At 36.1% G+C, this 23,955-nt stretch overlaps 1 pseudogene; it reads right to left on the minus strand.

Moving 5' to 3' along the window:
- Positions 1–209: 209 nt before the first annotated feature.
- Positions 210–23,955, minus strand: LOC123799720 (ATP synthase F(0) complex subunit C2, mitochondrial pseudogene; annotated as a pseudogene).

The raw sequence follows: 23,955 nt of genomic DNA on the forward strand, positions 1-23,955 counted from the left end.
TATTTGAATAATAGATGTCACCTGAAAAGAAGCCTTGACCATATACTTAATCTTTTTTTTTTCTTGATTAATGCAATATTTAATTGTCTTTTCTCTGTCAGATCCTGAGCCAACCACTTTCCCCAGGCTGCCTGAAGAGGTATAGGAAAAGGAATATTCAGGGCAGTTGAGACACTGGAGAAAGACCTATGGGGGGTGGAGATGGCTCCTTAACACCGGAAGAGCCTGAGAAGGGCCACCATCAGGCAAAAGAGCCACATGGCCTCCAAGAGGGCAGAGCCCAGAATAGCATAGGAGGAGAGCTGTTGCTTCAGAAAAGGGTTCCTGGCATAACCAATGATGAGGCTCCCAAACATAGTCCCAGTTCCATCCCCAGAGACAGCCACCCCTACCATGGCAGCCCCGGCCCCAAGTGAACTTGGCTGCTGTGTCTGTGTCCCTTGAAATGGCGGCGGTTGGAAAGCTTTGGCTGGGGATAAGTGAGGTCAGGGGACGTGGGGCTGCCAAGCTGCTGAGGGTCTCATCTGTCGGTATCTCCAGTAGTTTTAGTACCACTGCAGACAGTGTTCAGCTCAACAGTTGAGAGGTGCTCCTGACCAAGAAGGGGGTGGAGATGAACCTTGCACAGGCGTACGTTTTCAGGGGATGAGGAACTGTGGCTGGAGACCTGCCGCCAGTGCAGAGAAGATAGAGCTACACTCAGTCTTTTTCAAGCTGACCCAGCTCTGAAGTTAGAACAGCAGAAACTCTGAACATTTGCCTGGAAAGAAAGGAATTAATATTTAGCCGAGATACCAACACTATTTTGATGGGGTTTTCTTTAATAATATAGGATAGGAGACTCACGATAGTAAAAACATTGGCCAATGGCAGAAATCTAGACAATTTTTTTTTAATGTAACAAGTCCATCTCTAATGAATACCAGAAGTGGTGGTTTTCAGAAGTGATGGTGGTGGTATTCAGAAGTGGTGGTATACCAGAAGGCAAGGGCTGTGGGAGTTCAGAGGAAGGAGGGCAGCAAGGGCTTCCCCCATGCGGGAGAGGATACCCTCTCTCAGAACGTCTCTCCGTGCTAAGGACTCACACTGTCCCACCGTCCCCCTCAGACCTTCTCAGAGGAGATTCTTTAGATTTTACTTGGATAAAGATAAAATAGGTAAAATGCTAACAGTGAACAGATTATGGGTATTCCCTTTGCTTTCCTTATTACCTTTCTATACACCAAGCAGAATAAAAGACGTAGTTAATGAGACATGCAAAAGAAAACAAAGACTGATGAAAGAAATGCAAGTAACTTATAAATACACATAATTGTGACCATATGCTTCTACTTTCTACCTCTACTTTTCTTCTTTTTCACCTGTGTCTTGCTCTACTTTATCCTCTTAAACCCAGCTTCAGTCCTTTCTAGAATGGGCATAATATACGCGTAAAATAAGAAAACCACATGTAATTAAAGACCTCGCTATTGAAAAATATACTGTTATATGTATTGGTGTTTCTCAAGCTTAATTTAAATCAAAGAGCTTCGGGGCGCCTGGGTGGCACAGCGGTTAAGCGTCTGCTTTCGGCTCAGGACGTGATCCCGGCGTTATGGGATCGAGCCCCACATCAGGCTCCTCCGCTATGAGCCTGCTTCTTCCTCTCCCACTCCCCCTGCTTGTGTTCCCTCTCTCGCTGGCTGTCTCTATCTCTGTCGAATAAATAAATTAAAAAAAAAATCTAAAATAAATAAATAAATCAAAGAGCTTCTTTAATGTACATCTATCGACATCCATTTGTAGTGCCTTTATTGATGCAAGTGCATATGCAGATCGGTGTACTTACTAGAACTTCATAGCTCAATGAGTTTTTTATAAAATAAACACTTCTATAATAGCACCAACATCAAGAAGAGAGAAATTACCAGCACTCTGATAAGCTCTCCTATTCTACCTGTTTCTGCCCCAACAAAAGTATCTGCTGTCCTGACTTTCATCACCATAATACAAGATTTTTTTTTGTATAGTGCAAAAATGGAACCGTACTATATTTTTCTGTGACTTCTTTTGTCCAAATTTATGTTTATATAATTATATTTACATTATCCATCATATAAACATAAATTCCTTGAATAAATGACCATTTAGATTATTTGCCAAGTTTTTAATTGAGTTATTTGCCTTTTTGTTGTTGAAGGGTAACAGTTCTTTACATATTTTAGATACAAGTCCCTTATCACCCAATCTGTGGGCTGTCTTTTAGCTTTCCTTTTTTTTTTTATTCCTATATAATTAACATACAATTTTATGTTAGTTTCAGGTGTACAACATAGTGATTCAACAGTTCTATGCTTTGCTCAGTGCTCATCACAATACGTGTACTCTTAATTCCCTTCACCTATTTCACCCATCCGCCCTCCCATCTGGTAACCACCAGTTTGTGTCTTTTAACTTTCTTGATGGTGTCCTTTATAGTACAAAATTTTTTTAATTTTGATGCTCAATTTATGTATTTTTAAGTCATTTTTTTTGCTTTTGTTACTCAAGTTTTAGTATCTTACCTAAGGTCTCTTTGCTAAATCTAAGGTTATAAAGATTTATCCTTGTTTTCTTCTTCTAAGAGTTTTATAGTTTTAGTTTTTGCATTTAGGTCTTTTATCCATTTTGAGTTAATTTTTGCATATAATGTGAAATAAATGTCCAATTTCATTCCTTTGCATGTGGCTATCTTGTTATATCAGTAGCATTTGTTGAAAACACTGCTCTTTTGGGGTACCTGGGTGGCTCAGTTAAGTTTCTGACTCTTGATTTTGGCTCAGGCCATGATCTCAGGGTCATGGGATTAAGCTCTGCTTCCCACTAGGCAGGGAGTCGCTTCTCTGCCTCTCTCTCTCCCTCCTCCCCTCCCCTGCTCATGTACGCTCGTTCTCTATATATAAAATGAATAAATAAATCTTTTAAAAAAGAGAGAAAGAAAATACTATTCTTTTCCTATTAACGGTTTTGTCACTGTTGTAAAAAATCAGTTGACCATAGATATATGGATTTATATACAGACTCTCAATTGTATTCCATTGATCTATATATGTCTATTCTTGAGCAAATACTGAAATATCTTCATTACTGTTGCTGTGAAGTAAGTTTTGAAATCAGGAAGTTTGATTGACCCTACTTTGTTCTTTTTCAGGATTGTTTTGGCTATTCTGGGTCTCTTGTATTCCATACAAATTTTAGAATCATCTATTAATTCATACAAAGAAGTGAGCTGAAATTCTGATAGAGATCTCAGTGAATCTGTATGCAGATCAGTTTGCAGGGTTTTGCCCCGTAACAATGTTAAGCCTTTTAACCCATGAACATAGCCTATTTTTCCCATTTATTTAGATCTTTTCTAAATTTATTTAGCAAAGTTTTGTAGTTTCCCAAGTATAAGCTCTATACTTCTGTTGTTAAATTTATACCTGAGTATTTCATTCTTTTTAATGCTATTGTAAATGGTATTGTTTTCTAAATTTAATTTTTAAATTATTTAATGCAAGTGTATAAAATACAGTTGTTTTTTAATATTTTATTATTTATGTTTATTTATTTATTGACTTATTTGAGAGAGATCACAAGGAAGGCTGAAGGGTAGAGGGAGAAGCAGACTCCCTTCTGAGCAGGGAGCCCAATGCAAGACTTGATCCCAGGACCCTGGGATCATGGCCTGAGCTGAAGGCAGATGCTTAGCAGACTGAGCCACCCAGGTGCCCACAACTGGTTTTTGTATAATGATCTTATATCCCAAAACTTTGCCAAAATCATTTATTAGTGTTAACAGTTATCTGTTGGATTCCTTGCTATATATAAAATCATATCATCTGGAAATAGAGATATTTTTATTTCTTCCTTTCCAATCTGGAGACCTTTTATTTCTTTTTCTTGCCTAGTTGCCCTGGCTAGAATCTCACGTATAATGTTGAATACAAGTGGCAAGAGTGCAAACTCTTGGCTTGGTCCTAATCTTAGTCTTTCACCATTAAGTATGATGTTAACTGTGGAATTTTAGTAGGTACCCTTTGTAAGGTTGGGCAAGTACCTTCCTTTTTTTTTCTTTTCTTTCCTTTTCTTTTCTTTCATTTTTAGTGTGTTTTACCATGAAAGAATGTTGGATTTTATCAAATGTTTCTTCTTTGTCTATTGAGATGATCATGTGAGGGTTTTTTTTCCCCCCTGTAGGCATGATGTATTACATCAATTGATTTTTGATGTTAAAATAACCTTGCATTGGGGCACCTGGGTGGCTCAGTTGGTTAAGCATCTGCCTTCAGCTCAGGTCATGATCTCAGGGTCCTGGGATTGAGAGCTGTGTGGGGCTACACACTCAGCAAGGAGTTTGCCTTTCCCTTTGCCCCTCACCTCCAGTTGTGCTCTCCTCTTTCTTTTTCTCTCTCTCTCTCAAATAAGTAAATAAAATCTTAAAAAAAAATAGCCTTGCATTTCAGCGATATGTACCACTTGGTCATCGTGTAGAATTATTTTTGTGTGTTTCTGGATTTGATTTGCTAGTATTTTCTTGAGGATTTTTACATCCATAAGAGATAGTAAGACATAATTTTGTTATCTCATTGTATCCTTGTCTAGTTTTGATATCAAGGTGATACTAGCACCATAAAAATAAGTTGTGAAGTGTTATTCCCCTTATCTATTTTGGAAGAGTTTGTGAAGAACCAGCGTTAATTGGTAATTAATAGAGAATCATTTACAAGATAGAGGTTAGGAAGTACTGTTTTTGATAAGCTAGTTTCTAGACAGGATAACATACCGACAATCTTTTTTTCCCCCCAGTTTTATCTTGAGACTCCTTTTGATTTTCTTGAACAGTTTAGAAAAGTGGTTTTACAGACAGTAGCCAGAATTAATTTTTTTGTTTTCAGTTGCAATTTCCTGATGCCTACTGAGATGGAATGTTGAAGTATGCTAGAAACAATTTGCTCAACACTGATTAGGACTTAATAACCAGGTATTAGTTCTAAAGTTAATTACATATTTTGATTGGTTTTAATTGTTGCTGTTATTTGGTTGCTGTTTCTCTGTTTTGGGGTTTTTGGTTTGCTTTTTTAAGGATATGAGGCAAGGGTACAATGACCTGGTTGACAGTATCCTCCAGAAAAAGATATGCAGGAACACAGTACTAAAATGGCTTGGGTTTATGATGCAGTACAGGGTTGGGGGGAGAAAGCACACCATGCAGAAACATGGAGCATCTCCATAGGAGGAGGTTAGAAAGAACTTACTACAAGATGTGGGCTGTGAGTAAGTGTTTTAGAAGATGGTTCAAACAAGTGAGGCTTTGGTCTGAATTGGATGCTCTCAAGAACTGTGGATAGTTCTATGAGTAGAAATAAATCTTGCTGAGAAAGGGAGAAGACTAAAGAGTAAAGCTAAAGCTGGGACAGGTGGATGTTTGATATTTTAGGGTTTGCACTGTGATGTTTTGCTCTTGGTCCACATCATGAATTGTTCTTGTTTTTGTCTCACTTCTGAAATTGATATTCTGTAAAATTATTTATGTCCAGCAGGAGAACATAGTGGCCTAGCTGTAGGTCACTTCAGCTCCTAACAACATCGAGGCCTAGCTGTCATAGTCAAGCAAGTCCTAACTTTTTAGAGGTTAATTTTCCTTTTTTCACAGATGAACTATATAATAAATAGTGCATTTGTCATAAAGTCTTATGCGTCATTAAAGTAAAATCAAAGGACCATGGTGATATAATTAAATTTGCAACATTACATTTTGTACATTAAAACAAAGCAACTCTTCTGTGCTACTGTTTCTTTTCCTTGCTCTTGTCCACAATAAAAAGATATATAAAGCACTGTGTGATCTAGCAGGGAAGGCTGGGGGGAAGGTGTATAGCAAGACTGTGACTAGATCTCACGTTTGAACAAACAATATAATCCAAAATGTGGTCTAATAATTATGGCCCCTCGTGAAAAACAATTTGTCACTGAAAAGCAATAGCTTTCTAATAATATGACAAATATTATTTCTAAATCTCAAAGTCAGCAATAAAGTTTGAGGTCCTCTATTTATATTCTAATCTTTCACTAGGTTCTACACTATCAGTTTACTAAGTTTCATGTTAACCTTGGAGATTTAAAGGATACTGTTCGGAGTAAATCAGCTGTTTGTCCTTCAGAACAGTGAATTCAACTTAAATACAGACTCGTGGGAAGATCTGCTTTTAAAACAGAGCCAGTGTATTACAATTTGAATATTCCTTTATTTCTTTTTTAAAGAAATTTGCTTATTTTCTATTCATATTATATTATGAAAGTAACCTGGCATCAGCATTACTGATGAATTTGTATCACTGGTGGAAAAAAAAAAATATATATATATATATATATATATGACAGTGTAAGCTTAGAATTCAGATTCACTTCAAAAAGGAATTCTATGTGCAAGTTACAGATCGATGTGTAATGAAGCAGATCCATGTTTTTGAAATGATGCCAGAATACCCTGGGCATTTTTTTCCCTGGTTAAATTTGCATTAGGTAACACGTATTTTTGCACACCAAATTATTTTAGAAGACTACTTGGTAGTACTGGTTTACATTGTCAAAATAATTTAAAAATTCACTGACATTTTTTTAAAAGTATAAGTACATGCATTTGATCTAATGTTATTGAGCCAATATCCCATCATATGTACAATTACATTTTATAATACTTATTCTTTTAGGGCAAATACCTCTGCTTTACTCTTACTTATATAAGGTTGACTTAGCTATTCATAAACTATTCCATATAAGTTGCAGATAAATTTGTTAGGCTTATCTACATTTCAAATTGGATATGTCATTGGAGGACAATGAGTCACTCAGGATAATTGACTCATTTCTAATAGTAAACTATTTCTTCTAAAAACAGGTAGTGTCTCTTGAAAAATTACGATCTTTTATATTCTTAATTATTTCTATAGGGTTTTTTCTGCATTATACTCAAAATAAATTACTATATAAATCCAAGTTTTCATTGTTAGTGTAATGGTGTCCTATTTTAAATTTTCTAGTTGGTGCCAAGAACTGTGAAGGGTCTAAGATTTTTACCCAGTTTGCAAGCTAACAAATTAGCCTATCACACTTTTTTTTTCTTTTTAGATTTTATTTACTTAGAGAGAGATAAGAAGAGAGAGTGGGGTGAAGGGCAGAGGGAGAAGCAGACTCCCCGCTGAGCAGCGAGCCTGATGTGGGACTCTATCCTGGGATTCCAGTATCATGATCTGAGCCAAAGGCAGATGCTTAACTGACTGAGCCACCCAGGCACCCGTATCACACTTTCATGGACGTCAGCAGGAGAAACATGACTCTTGGGTCAGAGACAAAGGGTAATTTATTACTCACAGCCGTAACAGTAGCCAGAATATTAGTTTGTTGCACTGACTCTCTAAGCTCCAATTACCACAGGGAAATGAGAAGTTGGCCAGAGAATGACTCTACATGCAGTGGGAGGTGTTACAAGGGAGGAACTCTGAAGAAAGGGAACCCACACCCTTTATAATGGAAGATAAATAATTCTGTCCTAAATACAAACATCCTTTGAAAGATAGCTTGGAACGAAGGCAGTCAGTGCTTTTGTCTCCGAGACACCTGAGAGAGCCGTAGAGTACTGCCTGTTATTTCTGGTGTACACAACTGATACTGCCTCTCATAGGCCGATTGTGTGTCCAGGCAACTTGTCAGACTCTTCTTTTTTCTTAAAATTTGTACCCTGATTCTGTTGTTTGCTTTCCCTTAGGCGGATGATTAAACATCTGCGTATAATGACACCTGTGTATTTTCTTTTCTAATCCTTACAACTCCTAATTCTCTTTCCTTCTTTTAACCTGAGGCAGAACTTCCAGTGGTATGTGACATATGGCTTTGTTCCTGATCTTAAAAAAATCTACATGTATCTAAAATTTCTCTGTCAAGTGTAATATTTGCTATTGGTTCTCGGGTACAATTTTTATCCAGTTAAGGAAGTTTTCTTTTCACTTATTGATTTTTTTCATTTATTGATTTTTTTAATTAATAGAGATAACCAAAAGATTGTTTCTTTTAATAGGCTGAATATTATTGGTAGATCTTTCTGATACTGAACCATCATTATGTTCATACTCAATCATGTAATTAAATAAAACTGTAGGATTCAGTAAGATTATGCAGTATTTTAGGATATATATTCCTAAGTGAAACAGGGCTGCACTTACTTTGTCATTACTTTTATGGTAATCAGAACTACACTAGCTTCATAAAATGACCTGGGCATCTTTATCTTATTCTATTTTGTGAAACAACTTGTATAACATAGGAACTTAATATTATTTTAAAGTTTGTATGAACTCACTTCAAAACCTTCAGTCCTGGCTTTTTTGTTTTGTTTGTTTATGTCTGAAGGGGAAATCTTGGCTGCTACTTTAATTTTGTTTAAAATTTATTGTTAAGTTTTGGAACAGGGCATTTTGACACTGTATATTTTTCTAGAATTTATACATTTTTTAAGTTTTTAAATTTGTTAGTGCATTTGATAATTTATTATGATAATGGAACTATCAAAAGTAGTAGGACTAGGACAAATTATTTAGTAGAATGGGTTAAATAAACTACTTCAAGGAGAAAAATGAAAGTGGATGCCTACTTAACAATACATTCGAAAGTGGCTAAATGGATGTGAGTGGGGGGATGGGACGTGAGTGGGGGGATGGGCAATAAGGAGGGCATGTGATGTGATGAGCACTGGGTGTTACACTCAACTAATGAATCATCGAACATTATATCAAAAACTAATGATGTACTATACGTTGGCTAATTGAATTTAAATTAAACACACACACAAAGTGGCTAAATGGATTAATGATCTAAATGTGAAAGATAAACTATAAGACAGTAGAAGAAAAAATTGGATATCTTTATGATCTACGGACAGAAGTGTTCTTTAAAAACAAAATTTTAAAGTCAGAAATCATAGGACAAAAAATTGATGAATGTCATTACATCAAAAGTAAGGATAGCTCTTCAATGAAGGACACAGTGGGAGGAGGTGTGTAAAGGAAAGAGAGGTTTAATAAAAAGAAGAATGAACTCTTGCTATTGGCAGTGACATGGATGGAGCTAGAGTGTATTATGCTAAATGAAATAAGTCAGTCAGAGAAAGACAAATACCATATGATCTCACTTTCATGTGGAATTTAAGAAAGAAAACAGATGAGTATATGGGAATGGGGGAGGGGGAGAGGGAAACAAACCCTAAGAGACTATTAAGGATAGAGAACAAACTGAGGGTTAATGGAAGGGTAGTGTGGGGGATGGACTAGATGGGTGATGGGTATTACAGAGGGCACTGTAATGAGCACTGGGTTGTATGTTAAGTGATGAATCACCCAATTCTATCACTCGATTCTACTCCAGAAACCAATAGTTAATACGTTAACTAACTAAAATTTAAATTAAAAAGAGATAACTAAAGGATACTTATCAATAAAAAAATAATAAAAAAGAAGACATGTATGTTATAAAGAGAAGCTTCCCAAAACCCACAGCAAATATAATGTTTACTGGAAAATGTAGGAAGCATTGTCTTTTTTAAGTGAGAGTTGAGCAGTGATGCCCAGGAGTTTTGTTTGCAATCATAGGCACCCAACATTGAATACAACAAACTAAAATCCCAGTCTTCATGGGGCTTTTGTCAGGTTGGGTCTTTTGATAATGGATCTTATCTTTTGAACCTATACCTAACGGGAAGATGTTGGTCAAAGGGTACAAACTTTTAGTTACAAAATGAATAAGTTCTGGGGATCTCATGTACAGCATGGTGATTACAGTTAATAATACTACGTTGTCTACTTGAAATTTGTTAAGAGAGTAGATCTTAAGGGGCGCCTGGGTGGCTCAGTCGTTAAGCGTCTGCCTTTGGCTCAGGGCGTGATCCTGGCGTTCTGGGATCGAGCCCCACATCAGGCTCCTGTGCTGGGAGCCTGCTTCTTCCTCTCCCACTCCCCCTGCTTGTGTTCCCTCTCTTGCTGGCTGTCTCTCTCTCTGACAAATAAATAAATAAAATCTTAAAAAAAAAAAAAGGGAGAGTAGATCTTAAATGTTGTCACCACAAGAAAAAAGGCAACTATAAGAGGTGATGAATGTGTCAATTAACTTGATTGTGGCAATCATGACACCATATATATATATATATATATAATTTATCTTATTTATTTATAACATTGTATACCTTTAAAAAATCATCACATTGTACAACCTAAATAAAATTTTTATTTGTCCATTATACCTCAATAAAGCTGAGGGGAAAAATGGAAAAAAAATATGTGTTTTTTAAAAAGTTAGTTTAAATGGTTCTGGAAACCCTGAATTTTATTATTTGTATCTAGCAAGATTCAGGGAGATTTTTTTCAGAGATTAACCATTATTTTAATAAACTGGTATACAAAGAAGTAAGTACACGTGATGGAACAATGGGTAAAGAATCCATTGACTAATTTAAATTGAGTATTGAGTACCTATTGACTTAAAGCAGTGTTCTGTTATAGAATCTATTGTAATTAATTTTTTTTTTCCTTGAACATTCATTCTGTCTTTTCTGACATAGCCCAATTTAGTGTCACCATATGATTCGGAGTAAGAAGCTGATTTTCAGAAGAGCTATAAATCAAGGAAACAATTTTTTAAATAAATTAGTTAATTTAAATTCCATAAGATTCAGTGAGTCAGAAAACGTTAATGAATCTTTTGGTTAAATACAGCTCTGCTATACATTGGGTCATCAAGTAACAAAATGTGTATTAAAGTGGTTTTTATGAGTAATAAACATTCATATTCTTCTGAGACTGTATCTTATCATCTAGAGAGAAGGGTAACACTTTGTTCTTTTAAATAAGCTTCAAATAATATTGCCTGATGAGTAATGAGCAGAGGAGCTAAAACAATTATATTTTTATCTTTTTTACCATGGAATTAACTTTATCTTGTTAATTTTGATTTTTAGGCATAGAAGAGTAGAAAATGAAGCCAACGTTTAAAAAAAAAAAAAAGATAAATGAGTCACCAGAAATTAGATTTCATTGACTAATGTGGTTTATCACCTTCTGTATGTTTATAACAAGCTAAGAAAAAATTGTTCTGCTATTAGGGAAAAATTTTTGTTTTGGGTATTGTTTGTTTCTATTTATTTTGAACCTCAAAAAGCAACACTGTGTTGGCTGAATTAATTGAATAATTGCTACCAGGTGAAGTTCATGTTATATATGACTGGAAAGAAAAGAATGTACTGATTTTTTTTTTTAATCCAAGAGATTTCTGTTTTAATCACCCAATATTTTAGGAGAGGTGCATTGGAGATATTTAAAATCGATACTGAATTGTGTAGAGATCTCAAGTCTAATTAGTGATAAATCCCAGTATCTTAAGTGAACAGCTTTAATTTAGTGTTTCCAATGTACTTTGCTAGTATTTTACCTGGTACAGAGCTCATATGCCTATATTTTAGTGAAAGCTCTCTGGTATATTTCACACATACGTATTTCTTTATAGTTCATTGGAGTGGTTGACTATGATTTCTCCTACCATGGTTACAAAAGAATGGGAAGCATTAGATGAACAGATTATATGAAGACAAACCAAAAGCTACAATATATCACATTGTCAGTTAAAGATCAATTGTAAAATGAGATCCAGAGAAACAGAGTGCAGAGAATCAATACCAGAAAGTCATTTTATCAGGGTTTAAGAACTGGTTGAATGCTATATAGGATCTGTAATTTAATATACAACAGAGAAATTTGAATAATTAAGGACTCAGATTTCACTCTCTTGACTCAACGAGGACTTTAACAAAGAAGGTCAAATTTAGGTACCATAAAACGGATAGTACTTTCTTGGCAGTCCAAAGTACCCCAGTTTACTGTTACATAGGGATATGGAAAATTCTAATTTGGAGGAGTGGGCATGAAAGTAAGACAATATTTGAGACATGACAAACTGCAAAAAGGCCATTTTCTCACCTCCTCCATTGTTCTGGCGTCTTCTCCTTCCTCTCTTCATCAGTGTTACTACTATGAGAGCGTCACACTTTTATATAATCAGGTTACTTTAGCCCGTAATTGATGGGCCCAGTGGAGGGCCTCTGATCCAACCTTTCTCTTAGAATAATAATTCTTTTCTCTAGGATTTGTGGACTCAGAATTTTAAAAGATTCAAGGCAGTCTCTTAGGTAATTGAAGCTAGAAAGATAGAAGATCTGTTAAGCCCAAAGCCCTTAGAATCCATGTGGAGAAAGCAGGTAGGTATGTGTTGACAGCAAAAGGAATAATGCCAACATGCATAGTGGAAAAGACTTTACTCCCAGGAGCAGTTCTCTTGGCCAAAGATGCTTATCTGAACTTCTGCTTCCAGAGAATAGAAGCCACACCATTCCTCTACTGGTATCCAAAATTATCAGTGAAAGGAAGTTTTAGTGATTGTATCCCTTTCCAGTAAACCAGCGGGGGTACCTCTGAATGTATTTCTAGTTTAATAAAAGTAAAAACTCTATTTCTTGCTTTTGCCTCCACCAAAGGCCTGTGAACCAATTCAGGATGATCTAATGTATAAGTGTAGAAGGTCTCAGGTGGTCCTTTTTTTTCTTTAAAGCAATATTGCTATCATCGAAATTAGAGTCAGCAGGGAGCTAGTGTTGATATGGGGTTAAAAGCATCATCCCATACTGGGTAATCAATGGGTATTAGGTCAAGTTATGGTCTTGCACTGTTTTTGCTGGCTGAAAGTACTGTAGGTGAAAGAAACACAGGACAGCTTACTTACAAATTGCACTTTATATAATATGTAAAGAAAATCCTTACAAGGAGACTTTAGAGTTGCCTGGCTTTCCCTAATTTAGTAAACAAAGGCACTTAGAGGACATATTGACAATTGAAAAGATGGACTAGAGAGGAATCCAATGCTTGATTGTAGTTTCATACTAAATTTTATTAAATCTAGTGAGTATTTCAGTTAAATAAGTATGAAAATATTATAAAGAATGGGCAGTTCAGATGACTTTCTGTGGATGGAAATCTGCAGGGGGGGAGGGGATACAAACAATGTATTGATAGGAAGAAAAACCACTTTTTACCAGGCAATTTCACCACCATATATGGAACTGCATTTAGCATTTCCTTCTTAAACTCCTACAGTCTTTGAGGAAGAAAGAGTCGGGAAAATGAAAGACAGGTATTTCCTGGCATAAAATATCTTCCTATCTTAATGTAGGTTTTCATAATCAATATAGATCAGACTGTTCCAAGTTGATTTAACCTATAAAAATGCTCACCTAAAACTGTTATAGTTACCTACTTACGAAAAATATTCATTTCCAGTGGATATCAAAATAATTGACTCAAATTTGCTCATGAAGAAAATAATACTCAAGAGGCAGACTTAATGTTTAAACGTAATAGTTCTGTATGTACCAAAAAGAAAGTCAAAATCTCGTGCAGTTGAACATTTTTAATACAGATAATCAGAGCTACCATTGACGGAGGGACGTTTACTATGTGTCAGGTGCTTTCCCTAGTTCATTTCATGTGCATTCTCTAATTTAATTCCCACAAGCTAAAAAAGTACTGTCATTCTCATTTTACAGAATAGGAAAGAAAATTTGAAATTAGGAAAAAAAAAAAACCACTTGCTTTACAACCCACCTTTTCAATAAGCATTCTTTGAGTACTTGTTTTATAAACACTACTGGTTGGTGCTATGGATTAATAACAAGGGTAGTAACTGTCCTTTCCATTAAAGACTATGTCCCCAAAGTTGCACGGCATGTGTTGCTGGCAAGAATTGAACCTGGTTGTCTGTGACCTGACATCCTTGATCTTTGTGCAATGTTATAACATCTCCCTCCCACTTTCTCCCCTCCCCATCCCACCAAAAAAATTAAAACACAAAGTGTTAAATGAAATAATTGAAATCAGACCTAATTCTAAAGGAAGTTTCCCCATTTTGCTACACCAGTATGTGGGATTCTTTGGTTTTAAGAGAATAAAAGGTCAGCACTAAGGCCAATGAATCAAAAATCTTCTGTCAGATTAGACAAGCAGTATGCTTCGGGCCCTCTGATAGATGGGAACACATAGAAGGCATCAGAGCATCTGCTCTCTGAGCACTTTCCAAAATATCTTTCCCCTCAGTTCTTAACCTGGTGTTTGCAGTTCAAAAGGCATCATAATCTTGGAGACCTTTTCCAATTACAGATTTCATTTTTAGTCCCTGAATTATATATTTTTTAAAAAACCCTCCCTTTTTATTTCCTGACCAATTCTCTTCCATATCCAAACTCCCCGTAAGGTGCCCTGTCATCTAAAAACTGTATTCTTTCTGAAGTAAATTTTCTTTGAGGTCTCTTGTTAATTTTCTTCCCTAGCCCAAATCCCATTTATTAAAAGTGTTCGAACAGTGGGAAAGCTTTTCTGAGAGATCCTGAAGAGGATACTTTTCATACAGATAAAATGGCTAAAGGAGAGAAAAATAGAGCCCAAGTTCAGTTGTCTCTTCAATTAGGTTGGCATGGTCTTCGTAGCTGTAATCTATTTAACTGCTTGCGAAGCTGTTAGAAACCCAAACACCATAAAATGAAAACTGAAATTTGCCTGATTTTGTGACTTAAACTGCTCTGCATCTAAAATGTCTTCAGAATAGGTTATATACCATGAATGTCTAAGCAAAGGCAATTTTTAAAAATGCACAACCTTTCATTTATTGAAAGCATAGTATGTGTCTGACAGTGTTCTATTTTGTATATTAATTTAACCTTTGAAAAAAATCCTAGGAGATAGATACCTGTTTATTATTATTATCCCTGTTTTGTCTTATTTAGTTTTTTATTATCCCTATTTTAAAGTAAGGAAAATGAAGTGAAAGGGAAGGAGATAACTTGCCAGATTCTCATAATTAGAAAGTTATACAATTAATATTTAGTCTACAAAAATACTCATCATGTGATAATAATGTTTCAAAAAAAGATAACGTGGTAATTTCTGTGACCCAGTGTAAGACCATAAAAAACTAAAGTCTGTTGAGGTCAGGTCTAAATGCTCATCTGCTTCCACTATTTTGGCTGAAATAACTGCCAACCTCTGATATGTTAGCCCACCAAGCTATCTGCTTTGCCAGTCTAGAAAATGCACTAATTTTAATTAACCTCCTATTTCAGCCACTTATTTCTTAATTTATTATTCAGGCTATAAATATGATTTGTTCGACAAGTTTAGTATTTAGAAAGCATTGCCTTGAATTATTAAATTAAATTTAATACTACTTAATCTGTCTCCTGCATTTTATGACTTTTAATTAACTGCACATTATTTTTTTAAATTTTATTTCATCAAAACTAAAATCTTTCCTTTTGAACATATAAAATCAGTCCAGTGTCTGTTACCTCTGCACACAAGTACTTTTGATTTATAACCTTCGTAACCTAAATGGATCTGCATCACTTAATAAATTCCAGTTTTAAATTTAATCATGCTTTTAGATAATACTCTAACATATAGGAATTTCTAGCAAATTTAAATTTTCTTTAAATTTAGAAAATGTTGTGACAGCTCTCTTCAAAATGCTACCCTTATAGAGATAAGAGTCTTATCCCTGTTTTTTCTCTTTTAGAGCCTGTAGCTTTTTAAATAATGTGCAAGTTTACACTGGTGATTGCCTTAGTCAAAAAGTGCATTATTGACATGGTGTATTTTTCAGGGGAACCATACAATTCATTTTTGGTTTAAAATAAATTAAAGGAAATCCTTAATGGCCATGCCAATCCATTCTGTTTTTTGAATAGCTGCATTGTGATTGGGACAGTTGTGTGTGCTGATAGTGAAAAGTTCCCATCCCTTTATCTCTATACCCACATGCCAACCCACACACATATAGATACATAAACACACATGTGTACAAACACATACAAATGCAATATATATATATATATATATATATATATATATATATATATACTCAGTGATAGCTCTTTCCCACTTTATTTATGAATGTGTATGTATATGTATATATGTAAACAAAACTAAATTATTATTTTTAAAGATTTTATTTATTTAGAGAGAGAAAGTGTGTGAGTGGGGGGGAGGGCAAAGGGAGAGGAAGAGAGAAAATCTCTAGCAGACTCTGGGCAGAGCCCCACATGGGGCTCAATCCCATGACCCTGAGATCACATGACCTGAGCTGAAATCAAGAGTCAGATGCTTAACCTACTAAGTCACCAGGCGCCCCAGAAAACTAAATTTAATAGAACCACAAATACACATTAAATGGTATTCAATAGGTTAAAGACTGTTACATCTTAAATATCATAAACCACATCCAATCGTATATTTAAAAGCAGATAATGTCCAGTGGCCTCACCTCTTCCCTTTCTCCTGCTCTACAGAGCCTTTGGTGCTGAGTCTTAGACTTCCTCTGAGCCCTTGTTTGTAAAGCCACATTTCAACTCCGCAAGCACATGTAATGAGAGAAAACGTAGAGCCTGCAAAACTGCAGTGATTATAATTTTATAATGTTGGCTTCCCTGAGCCTGTCTCCAACAACCATAATTAATGCAATACATCCGTTAGCTTCTCTCAGGAGTAAAAAGAAGGATCTAATTGAAACCTTGTAAAGCAGTTTCACAAGTGAAATGGAAAGAATATTGGCATTTATCTACCAGCCCCACCTTTACACAGTCACAGATTATTAATGTTTCATAAAAATGTTGTAAACCTTCATGCTAATATCACTACAACTGATGAATTTAGGTCAAATAATGACAATTGAATCTTTAATTGGTAATAATAGAATTTCTTTTCTGGAATGAGAAGCTATGGATTCTAAAAATTATTCTATAATTAGTAATAGTCATTTTATGATTCTGAAGAACTTCTAGACCAGCATGTCTAAACTTAAGAGAGAAGAACTATTCCATATTCTAATAAGTAACATGTTGATTTATATAAAGATGGTACTGACAGCCTAGATAAGATAAGCTAACCCATTCTTCCCCCACACTTGGCTGTGTTTGGCATCACTCTGTGAACACTGTAAGCAATGCAGGTCGGAGTCTCAGTTTTAATTATGAAAAATAGTACCTGTTTTTTCAACTGCCCTCCTCTAGTCTTCCTCCTCCTCCTCCTCCTCCTCCTCCTCCTCCCATTCTTTCGCCTCCTCCTTCTCTTCCTTCTGCTGCTGCAAAATAGGAAACCTGAATTCTGAGCTCTACTTATAGTATCTTTTTCAAGAATCTTTACCTGTTATTGAGGGTTTTTTTGCACGGATTTAAATCTCTCATACCCAGTAGGTACTATCATCAAAGGAATTACATTCATTTACTGTAGGATTCATTTACTGAGGAAGAATTTGCTGAGCATCTGCTGTGTGCTCAACAGTATATGCTCAATGATCAGGCTTCAGTGTATCGACAGACCTTTGTCTTCGTGGAACTTATCTTCATAATCGTTCAGTTTATTGTGTAATATCCACATGGCTTCTTCATTGACCTTTGGTTTGTTTTGGAGTGTATTTCCTAATTTTCAAATATGTGGGAATTTTCTACTCATTTTTTGTTACTGATTTTTAGCTTAATTTTGTTGTGGTCGGAAGACCTACCTTCTCTGATTTTAATGTTTTGAGGACTGATGAGATTTACTCAAAATGTGGTCAACTTTGTTCAGTAACCCATGTGCACTTGAATGTTTATGTGATTGTATTGAGCAGTGTTTTATGTATTTCCACTAGGTCAAGTTTATTGTTTTTCAAGTTTTCTATATTTATTTTTATATTTTTCTACTTGTTTGATCAGTTGCTGGGAAAGGCATATTAACTCTCCTACCCCAATTATTGTCCATTTCTTCTTGTGTTTCTATCTTTTTTCCCTTTATTTGAGACTCTGTTATTAGGTCTATACAAATTTAGAATTATAACCCCCTAGTGAATTTAACCTTTCATTATTATAAAACATCTTTCCTTATTAATACTAAAGTCTTTTGTATAAAGTCTACTTAACTTGATATTGATGGAGCTAAACCAGCTTTCTTTTGGTTAGTGGAACATATTAATTATTTTGGGTTGTGTAACTTTTCTGTATCTTTCTATTCTAAGTGTAACTCTTGTATGCATAATATAGTTAGATTTCATTTAAGTTTAAATCCCTGTTATCTTTAATTGATTAGCTCATTTGCATATGGCACAACTACCATTGTATTGCATTTAAATCTACCACTTTGTAACTTACTGTCTTGTCTGAACTACGTTGCTTTTTCTTTCTTTTCTTCTTTTATGTTGATTAAATGTCATTACCCCATTTTTTCCAGTCTTTGCTTGACAGTTACTCATTTTCTTTATTGTTATTTTATGGTTATCCTAGAAATTACATTATAAACTTTGACTTATTGAGTTCATATTGATTATGATGTGATTTTAAAAAGCATTTCTCATCCTAATATAATAGTTTTTTACTTAAATATAGGCATTTTAATATGTTTTAGCTGTATTTAGTGTAAAATCTTTGAGTGTTAGGAATGGACTATTTAGTTTAAGCATAAAATATCTGTATGTGAGAGTAAAATAACAGTACACAAATTATTGTGAAAGCTGGGATTAGATCTACTTTTTTTGTCACAGAGCAGGATACTGTCCAACCGTGACCTGAATTTACATTTTTCATATGAATGTTCAGTATCTTGTGAACAGTATGAAGGCAAATAAGACACAATCCCAAAATATTTAAAATTAAATAAAATAATTATAACCTTAAAGATAATAATAGAAAGAATTCTTATCTGGTCATAACAATTTTTAGAAAGTTCTTGATTAAAGAGGGGGAAAAAATCTTTGGTAAGAATTTGGTTATTAACCCATAGCTTTCCACTAGGCTGATAATAGGAAACCCCAGAAATATTACCATATATTCTATTGTACAGTTGAGGGTATAGTTCTTAACTTTCCCTTAAGGATTATCTTAACATGATATTATTTGTGGAGAAAGGCAGGAGGATAGTATAGCAGAGCTGCTGTTGCTCAGTCTGCTCAGTCCCTACCTCGTCATTTTGGTGGATTACTGCATACTTTCAATGCCTAGTGTCTGAATCTCTCTGCCTCAAGGTGGGTCTCTGTGGAAGTTTAAATTGTTGCACTGCAGCCTTGCTGTCACAGAGAAGTAATGGCTCATCAAAACAGCTGTCTACCAAAAATTGATCTGAGTTGGTATATAAATACCCCAACTCCCTCACCCATTAGGGACAACGACTTTGAGATTTCTGCGTGTAGTTTAAGCTCCAGTTGTCCATGATGATAACTTGTTTGGTGGTGTATCCTTCATTGGCTCATTCCCTTCCCTATCTCCGTGTCCACTTCATGACTTGTATTTCCTGAAATATCTCACAAATAAACTACTGACACTTGAATGATTTTCTAGGTATTAGCTTCTGGGGTAACCCAAATTAAGACAGTTGGTACTAGCAGTGGTTTAAGAAGCAGCTCTTCAAGATAAAATTTTGAACTTGCATCACTCAGTGGGCAGATGCTTCTAAGACCCCATTACTAGTAGTAAGTAGGGTAATGAAAACCCCAGAAATGCTGTAGCATTACAATAACCAAGACCCATACCTGTAGTGAATTAGGATACAAAAGAAATAAAATGCACTGGCTTGTGTATCTCTAGAGATATGGGACAATAATTATTGTAGGAGTGGTGGATATTTTTGGTCATTAAGTAATTTAAAAAAAATGAAAGTCATGTCATCTGGTATAACAAGGCAAGCCACAGGCTGTAGCAGCATTAAAGAGATTCTCCCATCCTACAACTAGTGAGCTCACTGAACTGAAAATCAGGCCCCAAAATAAAGGTATAAAGAAAGCTAAATTCACATTCTGGCAAGTCTTCTATACTCAAGTCAGAGCCCTGATAAGGGAAGGAGAGAACTTTAAGACCTTAGATGAGATATCTACATACACGGTTTGAGAACTTTGAACCCTGAGATTTCCTGGAAGCCCCTGGGCTAACAGAAGTGGCACATTCTTCTTACCAGACAATAACAGCCTCTCTTCTTCTGGAAGCCATGCAATGACTTCACTTGAGGCAGGTATCATGTACAGTCATGTTTTTGTTTTTGATTTTTTTTTTTCTTCTCCAGAGCTGCTCCTCATTTCCCTCTTTGCTTCTATTTCAGTAATCATGATTATGACTCAGCCTGGCCCAACTGGAGAAGCACCATCCCTATCTTATCAGTTAGCTATTGCTGCATAACAAATTGCTACAAACTTAGTGGCTTAAAATAACAGACATATACCACAGATTCTGTGAGTCAGTCTACATATACTTAGCTGGATCATCTTTAGTTTCTCACACAGCTTCTATCAAAGTGTGAACCAGGGCTTCACCCTCATCTGAAGACGAACCGGGGAAGCAAATTCTCCCAAGCTCGTGTAGTTCTGGGCAGCGTTCAGATCCTATAGGCTGCTGGACCAGGGTTTCCTAAGGGTATTGCCTGCCTTATACAATAAAAGCAACATACATGTGCAACAGAAAAACTTAAAAAACGTGATCAGAAGGCTGATGTCAGCTATGATGATGCAAAATCATAGCCATATACCAATCTCAAGGGAGCCTTTTCCCGAAGAGGCTGCATCCTTTTGAGGAATACTCTATAAAACAAAGCACCTATACATAATACCAGATTTTATAATCTTTCCTCAAAGAGACCTAAAGAAATTTACCAGGGCCCACTTTTATCATTTGAAGCCTGTTACACAGTCTGGGCTAACAACATACTGGGGAACCCACAATGTCCTCATAGACCCCTAGTTAGGATGCATTGTCAATCCAGTGATTCTACAGAGCCCTCACCTCTGATATTTCTCAGTCCATAAGTACATAATCAGGATGCATATACTTGGTTGACAGGGCTCCTGTACTTGCAACCTGACCTGTGAAGGACTGCAGTAATGGTAGGAAGGTTCAAGTAAAAACCTCCAAAAGTGCTCGCTTCCAAGCAGGTTAGGAAATAAAAAGCAATACTGTATCCCAGGTGGAAGAGCAGAATGGCAATGGCAGAGGCCTAAAGGATATAATGGTGATGGTTTTTGTTTTCATCCTATTTAATTGAGAGGTCTACATGCCTCTTCCCCCCCCCCAAAAAAAAATGGAGCTTGGAAATGATAGCAAGTAGCATGCACTTAACCAGGTGTTATTTCCAATTGCAGCTGCTGTGCCAGATGTGTAACTTTACTAGAACAGATCAATACAACCTTGAGCAGTTGATATACAGTTATTGATCTGGCAAATGTGCTTTTTACCTCCAATACTAATCAGGAAAGAGGATTAGAAGCAGTTTACATTCAGCTGGGATAGATGGTACTATACATGCATAGTCTTGCCCCAAAACAGCATTAACTCTACTAATTTTGACCAAATATCATCAGAAAGAGTCCAGGTCATTTAACCATTATACAGAATATGTAGCTGGCTCTCTATATTAATATCTTATTAAAGAATTTACAATTTTAAGTTTTCTAAAGTAATTAAGAAAACGGATGTCAGGGCCCATAGTCAAGAAGAAACCTGTCAAAAGTTTAGTCAAACTGACAAGAATGTTAAACTTGTCTTGGTCAGGGATCACAGGGTGAGTGATTTATTGTCAGTCTATCCCATATAATATCACCTTGGATCAAGAAACCCATTTTATGGCAAATGAAGTGAACACTGAACATATGAGCATGCAGTTCTCTAGTCCCAGATACACCTCATCACTTAGAAGCTGCCAGCCCAATAGAATGTTAGCATGGCCTCTTGAAATGCAGAGCTGAGACACCAGATTGTGGATGATGCCATTCATAGTTGAGCGCTGCCCTCCAAGGTGTGGGGTACAGTTGAACCAAGGACATATGGTGTTATAGCTCTGATAGAATAAATAAATCTAAGAAACAGAAGATAGAAACAGTGGTTCTTCTCACACTTCCAGGTACTCACATAAGGAATTTGTACATCCTGTGCCTATAACTTCAAGCTCTGCTGGACCAGAGGTCCTGGTTCCCAGGGAGGACTCTTCTAATAGGCAACACAGCAAAAGTTCCAGAAAACCTAAATGCAGGACTGCTACCTGATCATTCTGGGCTTCTCCTGACTGAAGACCAGAAAGCAAAACAAACAAAATGTTACTTGGCCAGCAGGAACAATAGATTCCGATTATCGTGAGGAGGTAGGATTGCTGCTACATGACAGAGGTAGGGAGAATTATGACTAGAATTCAGGATATTCCCTGAGCAGTCATCTGGTGCTTTTATGATGAGTGGTATTCATTAATGCGTAATTACAACAAGTATGCCTTACAAGGGCATGTTATCCAGGGACACAGATCCCTAAAAGATGAAGGTCTGTGTTTGCTTATTGGGCAAGACCAGTGAAAAGCTGGCTGAGAGTGAAGGGTCTGTAGAATCACAGTTGGTGAAGGAGAGGGAGTGTGTTAGTTTGTCCCACTTCTCCTTCCATTTTTTTCAATGAAACTGTGACTGGCCACCACATGAAAAACAGTGATGATATTGAGCTATTGAGTGAATTTAACATGGGACATGGGAGGGTCAGTCCAAGGCAAGTAAATTGTTATAGATGCTTGTGGTGCCCCACCCATGTCCCTTCAAGCCTTAGCATGTAAGTGCATACTGATTTTCCACTGCAGTCATTATCTCTTTGCCTGAAGGTTTATCTGGAACCTTTTGTGCCCCCTGTTCACCGCAGGCCAAAAGTGACAGAAAAATAACACTTCTAGGATCAGTCCTATACCACTGACTCCAAGAGTTAATTTAAAGACACCCCAGCCCCCATGGTCCCAAAAGGAAACCTCTTTGTGCCCTGTAATCTGCAATGGTTCCCAGACTTCTAGTTGTCTACAGTGGCAACTGCTTGATTGAATCGTTGTCTCAAGGTCCGCCCCTCGGAAAATCTGAACTTAGACAGGCTTTGAGATCAAACTGACTGGGGTTCTAAATTTTGTTTGGAAACATCTCTTTATAATATCTTTCCCTTCTTCTCTTCTTCCCATTCCCCCCCCCATTTTGCAACAAAATTTATGTTAGAACATAATTTATTTTTGCAACTTAAGATTGATAAATTCTTAGTAACATTAGCTAGCAAAAACTGATAGTAATATTCATTTTACAGAATATTTATCAGTGATAACTTCATAAGGTATCTAGTTTTATATCTGGCACATACTAGACTCTCTTTAAAGAGTCTTTTATTTAATGATAAGTATCTTGCTTTAATAAATAGAAGCTTAAAGAAAGGTATTTTATACTTATACCTGAATAATAGATATAATTACATTAATTGTGTAATTTTACATGTTAATTTCCACAGCACATGCTAAGAGTAGTTGGTGTTAGAATATATTCAGTAAAAGACATGTATTTGAACGTTCTCAGCAGTGTTATTTATAATAGCACCAAAATGAAACTACCCAAATTGTCATTAGGACTAGAGTGGTTAAATAAATTGTAGAATAGTTATCTAATGGAAGACTATGCAGCAATAAAAATTAACAATATACAACTATTAGCAACCATATGGATTATTCCCACAAACAAAAAGTTGAAACCTCATATAAAATGGAGTCCGGAAACCAGACGGAGGTGCTCTCATGCCCTGCCACCCGTTGGAGTGGTAAAGTAGATTTCTTCTGTTGGGAATGCAAAATATGTCTTTTGCTGTTGGAGCCTGCAACTAATCTCCTTGCCCAGAAACAAGTTCAACCAATAAGAAAAATACACAGCTCAGCCAGTAAGAAACCATCACCACCCTGAACTCTCACTTTCCTCCAATGGGCTTTCATCCAATGCAGCCCCTTCCAACTTCCTTCTTTTCTCTGTAAAGTAACAGTCCTCTCCTTTGATCCAGACCTGCCTGTGGTTTGCCGTAGGCGGCAT

This window comes from Ursus americanus, chromosome 7 (genome assembly GCF_024610735.1).
Source record: "Ursus americanus isolate L20-20 chromosome 7, mUrsAme1.1.p, whole genome shotgun sequence".
NCBI classification, from domain to species: domain Eukaryota; kingdom Metazoa; phylum Chordata; class Mammalia; order Carnivora; family Ursidae; genus Ursus; species Ursus americanus.